Below are 12,201 nucleotides of genomic sequence, written 5' to 3' on the forward strand. Positions count from 1 at the left end.
TATGCTTCTCGTCAGTTGAAGACCCATGAGAAGAACTACCCTTCCCATGATCTAGAGTTGGCAGCCGTGGTATTTGCCTTGAAGATTTGGAGGCATTATTTATACGGAGAGAAGTGCCAGATCTTTACCGACCACAAGAGCCTCAAGTACTTCTTTACGCAGAAAGAGCTGAATATGCGTCAGAGGCGTTGGTTGGAGCTTGTGAAAGACTATGATTGTGATATTAGCTACCACCCGGGTAAAGCTAATGTAGTTGCGGATGCACTGAGCAGGAAAGTCGCAGTGATGGCTCATTTGACGATTCAGAGACCTCTTCAGTCTGATATGCAGAGGTTTGATCTAGAGACTTATCCTCGAGATAGAGTTCCCAGTCTATCTACCTTGACTATTCAGTCCTCTCTCCTAGACCGTATTCGCAGTGGTCAGTCAGCAAATGAGCAGTTGGCAAAGTAGAAGCAGAGAGATGAGGCCAAGGGCAGTGTCTTGTATTCAGTTAGTGACGGTATTGTGAGATACCGAGACAGGATATGGGTTCCTAGCAGTGATTCCATTCGAGCGGATATTCTATCAGAGGCCCATATGTCACCGTAATCTATTCACCCTGGGAGTACGAACAAGTACAAAGATCTGCAGTTATTATATTGGTGGCCAGGAATGAAGAAGGACATGAGACGTTTTGTATCCGAGTGTCTGACTTGTCAGTTAGTAAAGGCGGAACATCAGAGACCAGCAGGGTTGCTCAAGCCTCTTCTTATTCTCGAGTGGAAGTGGGAGAATGTTATCATGGACTTCGTGACCGATTTGCCGAAGTCAGTCAGAGGATCAAATGCCATATGGGTGATTGTAGATCGTCTCACCAAATCAGCGCACTTCTTGCCTATCAAGACGACTTTCCCCATGATTCAGTATGCAGAGTTGTATATCCGGGAGATAGTCCGACTTCATGGTATTCATGTTTCTATCGTGTCTGACAGAGACCCCAGATTCACTTCCTCATTTTGGAAGAGTTTGCATTCGACTATGGGTAGGAAGTTGTTGTTTAGCACAACTTTTCACCCTCAGACAGATGGGCAGTCAGAGCGAGTTATTCAGATTTTGGAAGACCTCCTCCGTGCTTGTGTTATTGATTTCTCAGGGAGTTGGGAGTCGAACTTGCCATTAGTGGAGTTCACCTATAACAACAGTTTTCAGTCATCCATAGGTATGGCTCCGTATGAAGCACTGTATGGTCGCAAGTGCAGATCACCTATTCACTGGGATGAAGTAGGGGAGAGAGCAGAGTTGGGTCCGGAGATTATTCAGCAGACAGCCGATATAGTAGTCAAGATCCGTGATAGGATGAGGACTGCTCAGAGTCGACAGAAGAGTTATGCGGATCAGAGGAGGAGAGACCTGGAGCTCACAGCCGGCGACCATGTTTTTGTGAAGGTAGCACCTATGAAAGGTGTCATGCGATTTGGGAAGAAAGGGAAGCTCAGTCCGAGATTCATTGGACCATTTGAAATCCTCGACAGGGTTGGGATGTTAGCTTATCGTGTTGCTCTTCCGCCGAATCTGGCCGGAGTACACAATGTGTTCCACGTCTCTATGCTGAGGAAATATATGGCAAATCCTTCGCATGTCTTGAATTTTGAGCCGTTGCAGCTAACTCCGAACCTGTCTTATGAAGAGAGACCAGTGCAGATCTTAGACAGACGGGAGAAGAAGCTTCGGAACAAGCTGGTTAAGCGAGTTAAAGTCAAGTGGCTTAACCATTCAGAAGAGGAAGCTACGTGGGAGTCTGAGCCAGAGATGAGGAGTTGGTACCTCGAGTTATTAGGTGAGTTTTAATTTCGAGGACGAAATTTCTTTTAAGGGGGGAAGGGTTGTAGAACCAGTAAATTAGACTACATATAAGCCATGTATAATTCTTAGTATTTAATTTAAAATGACTTTTATTGCGTGAGTATTAAATTTCTTTTCTTTAAATTTAATTATTTTTATGCAGTAGTTTAGTTGCTATCTTTTCAGTTAATTAAGTGAGGTCGGACCGGAGTTGGAGTATAGAGGTAAATTTTAATATTGAGAAAACCTTCCTAGAATTTATTTAAGATAAATAATAAGTTAAATTAATGTGAAAGAATGTTTAAGGAATTATTTAAATAATTTGAGATTAAGTAGTAAATAAAGTTCAATAATTAATTTCTTAATTTACTAAAATATTTAATGAGTAGATAAAACTCTAAAGAATTGAATACAAGATTTAAGAAATATTTTTCCCCTTTATTTAACTTAAAATTTTCGGCCCTCTTTATTTAATTTAAAAATAGTTGTCAATCCAATTATTTAATATATTTCCTTAACCTTTTCTTGGCTTCACCAATTTTAATCCTCATTTAATTAATAAATAAGCAACATTTCTCCTCCCATCATCTTATAATTTCGGCCATTGAACTATAAAGAATTTAAATTTTTGGCAACACTCCATTTTGATATCTATCCATATCTCTTCATGGTAGAATAATTCCCACAATATTAATTCCCCAATAATTAATAAATTAAGCAATATTCTCCCATGATTTGGTAGATAAAAATCGACCCTCCTCTTATTTTAAAAGATTTAAATTAGTTTAACAACTCATTCTTTATTATCTTTCTTTAATCTTTCTTGATAGATAATTTTTCCCCACTTTTAAATCACCAACAAATAAATTAATTAAGCTATTTTCTCCCTTGTTCCTAGACGCTATGACCGACCAAGTGCACTCCTAAATTATCCCACAAATCTCTTGATATCATTATTGTTTCATTATCTCTCAAATTCAAAAGATTTCAAGACTTATTCTCTCCCTTTATCTAGCAAACTTTCCCTTCATTCCTAGCCATTCCCCTCCCTCCTAATCTCAAAATTTGAGAGCATTATACAGCAGGAAATCGTGAGTCCTAGGGAGGAAAACCGAGAGAAAATTTTTGAGAAACAAGAGGGAAGAACAAGATAGTAAAGAGCACTCCGTCTCCGCCGCGCCATCGTTTTTGTTTGTTTCTCCTTTCAAAAACAAAATATCCAGTAATGCATATACCATACCTTGCTCTTCAATCAAGTTGTATTTATATTTTTATAAACCATTATGTGAGCATGAAACAGGAAAAACGAAATATGGACAGCAACCTTTGAAAAAAAGAAATTCTGCACAGATTTTCATTCCCCTTGTGCTTCACGTTTCTGTTGTTCTTTATGGTTCAGGGTTCGGCTCGTGTCCAGGCTCCCAAGGCTGCTCCTAGGCATGTACTAAGATGTATTAGGACCATATTGTCAAATTCGTTCAAGTCCCATACCCGTTGGAAATCAGAAATGACAGCAACACCCCGAACATGCCCCTTCAAGTCTCGATTTTTATTGTTGCTGTCAAGGGAGAAAGTTCTTGATCTTGGCTGCCCTAGGGGCCTATAGCTATGGTTAGAACCCCTCCCTATCATGTCTAAGACGTGACCAAGTTGCCTTTCCGAGTCTTGGTCCATGGTGTAATCGGTTTTTAAATCAAAATGCAAGAACAGCCCCTCGACCTTTCCCCTTACTGCATGTGATGTTTCGGTTTTGGGAAGTGGTGTGGATCTTGGTTGGCCTCTGGCCCTTAGCCACGGTTCATACCATACCCCTTGATGTCTAGATTGTGCCATGGTCAATCAAATGGCCACTGGGACGATCCATGACAGCAAAACAATAGCAATACCCCACGCGCGCAGGTTTGCTCTCGGCTGGGAGTATTGTCGCATTTTTGGTGTGGTTCGAATTGTGGCTGGCCTAGGGCCCTTAGCCATGGTTCAAACCATTCCTTAGGATGTTGGTAAGAGACTCTGGTTGGTGGTTCAAGCCCCAATGGCCAGTAGCCTCGCAAACGACGCAAAGGAAACGCAAGCATGCTGCTGTAATTTTTGACAGCATGTGTGCTGCGGTTCAGAGATGAATTTCGGGTTCTTGGTCAGCTTTTAGCCTATGGCCTTAGACTTGACAGTACCCCATCAAGTTAGGAAGGCTGTGTTTTTGGCCGTTTGTAATTCGGATCAGTTTAGAGGTCGTACGAGAATTTACGGTGCAATGTGCCAAAATGACTCTCGAAAGAGCGTTTCATGTTTTTGGCCTTATTCACTAAATTTCGAGTACTGTAATTTTAGGAGCACTATTTCATCATTTTAGGAGTATTTTAATCATGACTAAATGATGGTTCGGTGTTGGTTCAGGTTGGCACGGGGTCATGATTAAATACTAAGTCATTTGGCGTAATTGTCTCGTTTCTGGATTGAATTACGAAGTTTTGGTCAAGTTAGAATATTGGCATGTCACTCATGATTAGGTAAAGTTGCAGCGAGCCTGGGAGCGATCCAACCCATATGGAAAAATTAATACAGGATATTTAATTACGCTATTTAATTATATTACGTGCATAAAATATTCATTTTTGAGATTCATGCGATATTGCTTGTGGCCACTTCACTGTCATGGTATTATTACTTCACCCGGTGGTCACTTACCGGTTCAGTTCAGTTCATCCCGGTGGTCACTTACCGGTCCCACCCAGTATACTGTGGCATTAGTCTGATCAGACGATTATTACTTCACCCGGTGGTCACTTACCGGTCAGTTCAGTTCAGTTCAGTGCAGTTCATGGGGCCACTTGCGTAGAACATAATCTCAGCAAAATTATGACATGCTATTTTATTACAGAGCTCTATTGAGCAAACAGTTCACTTATGATTTCCAGTTCAGTTATGCACGTATTTATAATTATCCATGATAAGATATTAACAGTTCAATTATGCAAGTACTATAATTCCTCATGACATGATATTTTCACTTCGCATGCAATTTTATTATTATCTATTTACTTGTTATTTACGATATATGCATGCTGAGTCTTTAGACTCACTAGACTTGATTGTTGTAGGTACTGATGATGTTGGGATCGAGGGCGGGGACAAGTGAGCCAGCTCGAGTCGGCAGTAGTGGGACCCGAGGACCTCATTTATCAGTTTATTTATTATTTTTGCGAAAACTCATTTTATTACAATGAATTATTTTATGTTGTCGTTTTGAAACATTATTTACTTCCGCTGCTATTTTGAATATTAAACTTTATTTATCAGTTTATCTTATGAATGAGACATTTTAATTATTTAAAAAGAAAAATTTTAAATTTTTCCGCAAATTTTCAAACACGAATCCAGAGACCATTATATCTCAGTAGACACAACAATGTATAGAGGATTGATTGGTTCACTGCTCTATCTGACCGCCAGCCGGCCAGACATCATGTTTACGGTTTTTTTATGTGCACGGTTTCAAGCTAACCCTATGCAATCTCATTTTACTGCTACAAAACGTATTCTTAAATATATTAAAGGTACTACTAATATGGGTATTTGGTATCCCAAAGATTCAATTTTTAATCCTGCAGGTTATTCAGACGCAGACTACGCTGGTTACAAAATTAACCGGAAAAGCACAAGCGGTTAATGTCAGTTCTTGGGCGATAGAATAATATCTTGGTTTAGTAAGAAACAAACATCTATTGCCACATCCACCGCTGAAGTAGAGTACCTTGCAGCTGGAAGTTTCTGTGCTCAAATGCTAAGGATACAACAACAGCTCAAAGATTATATATGGAATTCAAACCGATGAATCTCCTATTTTCTGTGACAACACTAGTGCAATAGCTATTACATACAACCATGTATTGCACTGGACAAAACATATCGATATTAGATATCATTTCATCCGAGAACATGTCATGAAGAAAGAAATTCGTCTTGAATATGTCTCAACAGATCAACAGGCAGCAGAAATATTCACCAAATCGCTACCAGACGCTAAGTTTTCTTCCTTTCGCAATATTGTGGGCTTAATTGATTTGTCTTAATGTTGTTCGCATTTTTATATGTCAATTCTTGTTGTTAATTAGTTATTAACAAGTTTGAATGCAGAAATAACAAAGCAGTACATCAATAAATAGCAATGGACAAAATATAAATTTTATTGATAAAAACGAGTTGCCATTACATTGTTGAGTTCCCTATCTACTGCATCCTGCCATAAGGACATCCAACTGGATATCTCTTCGGAGGAAGTTCTCCTGAAGCTTTCTGAGAAGGCAATCCTTCCCAAATCCCTCTAATCCTTGATGAGCATCAGGAAGTTGACTCATTTATCTGTGAAGAGGTCTGAAGTATGAGCGACGGAGAGACGCCGCATATACTTGATTTCAATTTCCACTTGTTCACTCGTGGCAACTAGTTCCTCTTTTCGGATGGACTGCAGCTCTTGGATTTTGGTCTAGGTGGACATTGTCTTTTCAAAAAAAAAAGTCTTCAATCTCTTTCTTCCAAGCTACCTCGAATGATAGCCTCTTCTTCTCTGCAAGATCGGGTTGCTTGGAACTGATAGCTTTGTCCATAGGTTCTTGATTTTGGTTATCTGCTGAATTATTTTGCAACTAATGAGATTGATCTTATTTATAGAGAAGTTTCAAACCATGTGAAGAAATGTACAGAAGAATATGAAGAAGCTTCAGTCAACCATCTACACATGATTCATATTCCGAGGATAAACGTATTTAATGCATATATTTAGGGGGAAATATCAGTTAAATCAATAAATTAATGGGTTAAAGAAAATATGTTTTCAACTGCTTAGGTTGGCAAAAGAATAACCCATGTTTATTGAGTGACTCAACCGTTTACCTTCTAATCACATTAAAGCAACTAGTTCGGTTCTATATGAAGGGCATGTTTATCCACGTCATTTTGTAAAAATTACTCAATTCTGTAACTGCCCTAAAAGATGTGACAGTTATCTTCTTAAAATTTGAATCAAATCATTATACCGCCGTCTGAAAATTTTCAAATTTTGAAACCCTGCCACTTACAGTCCTCCACGTGGATTGATCGGTGACTCTCCGAACCAAACATACACACATTTTGAGATATTTTGCATTATCACTCTTATTCTAACACTGAAATTACTACCTTCATACTTGGTTATTCCAAGATATTTTTCTCCTCAAAAATCATCCTGCAAATTTTATCATCTCCATCACCGCAAAATTGGCTGCATCCATTGCTCATAACACTATCGCTATCAACTTCGCATATGTGCTCGCCATGACCAACAAACCAATGCAAGCTATGTTCAGAAAGCTCGAATCATCTGGCCTTCGTTTCTTTTAGGATGCTGTGAGCATAACACCGAGATCCTATTGAAGGAATTCTTCGATACTGCTTATATGGAAAACGGAGAAATAGTATGTGCCGTTCAGGGAAAGAATCTTCATATCACCCAGAAGATGTTCGCTGAATTGTTTAAAATATCAGCTGCTGGAATCATCAACTTTACCACTCTTCCAGAAGGAAACATTGAGCTTTGGAGACATGAATTCTCTATCTCTGAATCCCAGATTTCTTCTCCAACATGCCAAAAACGAGATCTGAAGATCGAATTCAGGCTGTTGGCTGATATAGTGGCGAAGGGGGGTTCTCGCCAAGGCCGGTGCATGTGACAAAATAACTTTTGAAAAATTTCTGGTCATGGCCACCATCGCATCAAATTTGAAGGTCAACTGGTCTGATGTCTTGCTCAAGACACTAGTTGTGATGATAAAGAAAGAGAACCAGTCTCAAAGCTTTGCGGTTCAAATCAGCCATCTGCTAACTAATGCAGGAGTTCAACCGATGGGTATTGTTTAAGTTGGGAAGACCAAGCTGTTCAACTGGCCAATAGTTGAAAATTTTATCAAGAAAATTCGTCCAACCGACGAGGAGATTGTCTCTATCAAAACAGAGACTGGGGTTAAATTTGTGAAGAAAAAAAAGACTGACTTGACTCCCAAATGTACTAAGAGAAAGCTGGTTCTGAAATCCAGCTCTGATGATGAGTTAAGGGATGACGTACCGGTTTCTCAAGTTTTCAAGAAGAAACGATCAGAAAAGCCCAAAACAACAAAAATCAAGATGATTAAGCATCTTTCTGCACCATTGGTTCCTCCCCCGGTCCCTGCAATCGCAGCAACAAAACGCAAATGGATCCAGATTGCTGAACCAGAAATCACATCCTCCTTCTCAGGAATCCCTCTCCTTCACCCGACAGACAAGGGAAAGAAAATTCTGATCAAGAAGCCTCCAAATACCAACTCCTTTTCATACTGTCATTGTTCTAACAAGCGAACGAGTCAATGAGATCGTTCAGAAGAAAATGGAAATGTTTGATCAATGGGTTCAATTTCGAACGGTCACAACATTCGATTCACTAATTCAAACCGGAAAGATCAAAGCAGCTGCCAAACTTGAACGGTCCATATCGGAATGGACAGAAATATCTGATATTCCAACCGCTCTGCTTCGACGAGATTTCTTGGGAATTCAGATGAAAAAAAGTGATCTCCTAGCACTGATTCAATTAAGAAGGAACAATTTTGTTCCTACTTGTCCAACCGCAAAAGATGACTTGTCTGTCATTTCTCAACTTGAGATAGACGCTCTCTCACTTTCAATGATTGTTGTTCAGACGCGGCAGGAACTTAAACTTCCTGCGGTTGAAGAAAAGGGTAAGCTAGACTCAGAACTGAACTTTGATGAAGAGCTGGGTTCTGAGATCTTCAACGTTCAAACCACAACTCATGAACAACCATCTTCATCATCTGCTTTGCTCACCAATTCTCTACCATCAGAAGTACCCGTTGAAACCACTATGACCGGTATTGTGGTCAACATCCTACCACCAGATCAAACACTTATGCCAAATGATGTTCCCATTACTGAGCAACTCTGCCACCAAGATGAACCGAACCTCATGCCAACCTCTCAAACGACTCTTGAGGAAGATGCATCTGTTCAACAGACTGACTCCATCGTGCTTCCTTCCTCAGTGCACATCGGTCTTTCCGAAGTTGAACCCATTTCTGTCGAAGAAGTTGTGCAAGCTCTATCTGATTTTCATCAAGACACAACTCACAAAGAAAAATCCTCTTCTCCAAAGTCTACTTCTGTTGATGACATCATTTACGTCATTCTTCAAGAACAGACAGTGTCTTCACCTAGTAATCCAAAGAATGACGCGGTGACTATTGCGTCTCTGCCTCCAGTCTCTCCAGTATCTGAAGCTCTTTCAAGCGCTCTAGGAGCACAAGAAGCCACAGACAAAAAGAAATCCCTGTTCCGACTGAAGAACTTAACACAGTGATTGACAATTTAGCTTCTGAACTGAACCTTAGCCCTCAAAGTCAACTGGAAAAGCTTCCTCTTCTCAACTGGTCTCATTCAAGGCTAGATTACTTTCTTCATCTGATCACTTTGAACCTGAAGAATAATTAATTGAGGAAAACTGCCAGAAAGAGATTTTGGACAGACTTACAACCATGGATCAATCGATTCTTGCTCTTAACCGCAAGCATTTTGATCTGAAAGAAGCATTTCAATCTATGAAGTCTGATTTCTCCAAGGAATTTTCTGCCATGCATACAAGTATTACCCTCCGGCAAGACAGGCATAACTCTTCACATCTCAACATGAGCACTGAGCTTTTAGGACAAATATCTCATCTTAAAGCACATGTTGATCAATGCATGGGTGCATAAGGAGCACAACTTACTGAGATCATGCAATTCCTTGTCCATGGTGATGTCAAAAAGGGGGAAAGAGAGCAGCGGAAAAAAAAAGTTTTGAGAGCAGAAGAATCACTTAGAAAAAGGGTTGCAGAGCGTGCCAAAGCAGAACAAACTAAACAAATCCAAGGACAAAAGAGAGGTTAATGTACTGTATTTGTTTAGATGTTTTTGCTTTCTGATTTTTTATCAACTGGAGCTTGTAATTTCATTCACTCAATGAAATACAACGTTTGCTTTATTAAAATTTTGCTATTATCTATAGTCTGTTGTATAAGTTCTGCAGCTGGGTTTTGTTATCTCCAAAAAAAGGGAAATTGTTAAATAAATTACCTAAGAGTTTTGGTGATTGACAAAATCAAAACAATACTTAACTGTTTTAGGAAACAACTGCAATCTTTTGTGTATAATAGGAACCAGCTCAACCACCGAGTCTTCAAACAGCTTGAATTTCAGGCCGCTTAACATTCAACCGTCTAAAGAAGAAGAAGCTAGAAAGGAACCAGGTCAACCGCTTGAATTTCGAACTGCCGAGTCTTCAACCGCTTGAATTTCAGACCGCGTAACATTCAACCATCTGAAGAAGAAGAAGCTCAAATTTCCCAACCTGCTATTCAAAGACTTTATGTCGAGTCATTAAAAGAGATATTTATTGCTCACTTAATGAAAGATATTATCTGACCAGTTCAGAACATTCAAATGATTTTGCTCTGCTACAAATCAACCATGTTCTGCACCAGCCCCAATATTGATTTGCATTTATGTCACTATCTCCGAAAAGAAAGATTACTTATATCCTACAAGTTCTGATGGTGAAAACAGTTGCTATAAAAGGATATTCACAAGTAACTCTTCAAGGAATGAGATTCAAAGTCATGCTAAGCAAAGAGAAAATTAAATGCATTGTTGAAGAACATTTAATGTATTTGCAGCTGATAGTGACACATCATTCTAAGGTTAAAGGTTAATGTTGCTCATCCTTTTTCGACCTTTGGAATGACAGATTATATAAGCAGAGCTGGATGTATGCCCACGAGATATCAACGGGATACATAATCATCAGGCTTTCACGGCGTGATTAATTCAAGTCTGCATACCTAAGAGTTTGAGCGCAATCATACTCCATCGCTGATCAAACACGCACTCAACAGAAAGATATCTGATTATTCGAGATCATTTTTGTACTACTAAAGCATATTGTTTTACTTACATCATTAACCTATTGGTTATTTGATTAATAGTGGTGTCTGGTGAACCGATGGCTTTTAAAATCCAAAAGTGTAAATTGATCACTAAGAGTTCCAAAATAGGCAGTGTGATAAGTCCTGATTGGAGTGGGCTGTTGCAAAGAATTTTGTAAATCCAAAGTCTTTTAGTGGAATCCTTCTTACAGAGGAAGAATGGGTGACGTATGAGTGTTTTCTCCGAACATCCTTAAAAAACTCCTTGCCTTTACTTAGGGGTGTCAAAATGCAATACGACCCGTCAACCCGACACGAAAAAAATCAGGTTCGGGTTGGGAGTTTTCAGGTTCGGGTTGGGTGGGTTCAGGTTAGTGCCAGGTTAGACGGGCTTCGGGTTGGGTCGGGTTGGGTAGCGGATTGACCCGAAAACTTTTTTTTGAAACTATTACCTATATTTTTATGTATTGTATGTTTGAACAAAATTTATTGTATATTTATATGATAAATTTTCATCATTTAATATTTATTTTGTATATTTTTTTAACAATTGTTTATTTGATTTAGTAAATATACTTTTAATTTTCTACAATTAAACTTTCAAATTTAAATCGAAAATTTTATTATTATGGGTTTAAATTAAAATATTATTATTATTTTTTCATTAATTTTTTTAAAAAAATTTAAAAAAATAAATAAATTCGGGTTAGGCGGGTTAAACGGGTTGAGTCGGGTTAGACGGGTTCGTGTTCGGGTTGGGGGTTTTCGGGTTGAAGGAAAAAAAAATACGGGTTGACCCGAAACCCGACCCGATTGGCACCCCAACCTTTACTTTTCACAAGCTCTTACATTTTTAACCATATATTGTTTATTAGAGTGCCAAGCGGTTGAAACTATCATTAAAAATATTGAACCGTTTTCCGCATTTTCAAGTGGTTCATATTTTTAACCGTTTGAGAAAAACTTTCAACCGCCTAACAACGGTTGAAAACACATTTAAAAAGTAAATATTTTCAAAGAGTTTATTCTCCCCCCTCTAAACTCTTTTCCGATTCCAAAACCAACTGGTACCAACACTTAAGAATCTAAGTACTTAAGCCTGGAGGTCCTGAGTTCAAGTGTTGGGGGAAGCGAAAGAAACTACTTTCCAGGAGTAGGGTATTATATGAGTGACAGTACATGGCATGGGCTCATGCTGGACCATCCTAAAGACCCATGACTAGTAGTGGTGCATGGGTATGAGCCGAGGCCCATGTTGGTTCAACCTAATGGCCTATGATCGTTACATATAACATTAACAATTATTATAAAATAATTTTTTTTTAAAGAATTTTAATTTTATATAATCTTTAAAATTTTCACATAAAATTATTTACCACAAACAATTTAAT

The sequence above is a fragment of the Primulina huaijiensis genome, chromosome 8, assembly GCF_012295235.1.
Source record: "Primulina huaijiensis isolate GDHJ02 chromosome 8, ASM1229523v2, whole genome shotgun sequence".
NCBI lineage: Eukaryota > Viridiplantae > Streptophyta > Magnoliopsida > Lamiales > Gesneriaceae > Primulina > Primulina huaijiensis.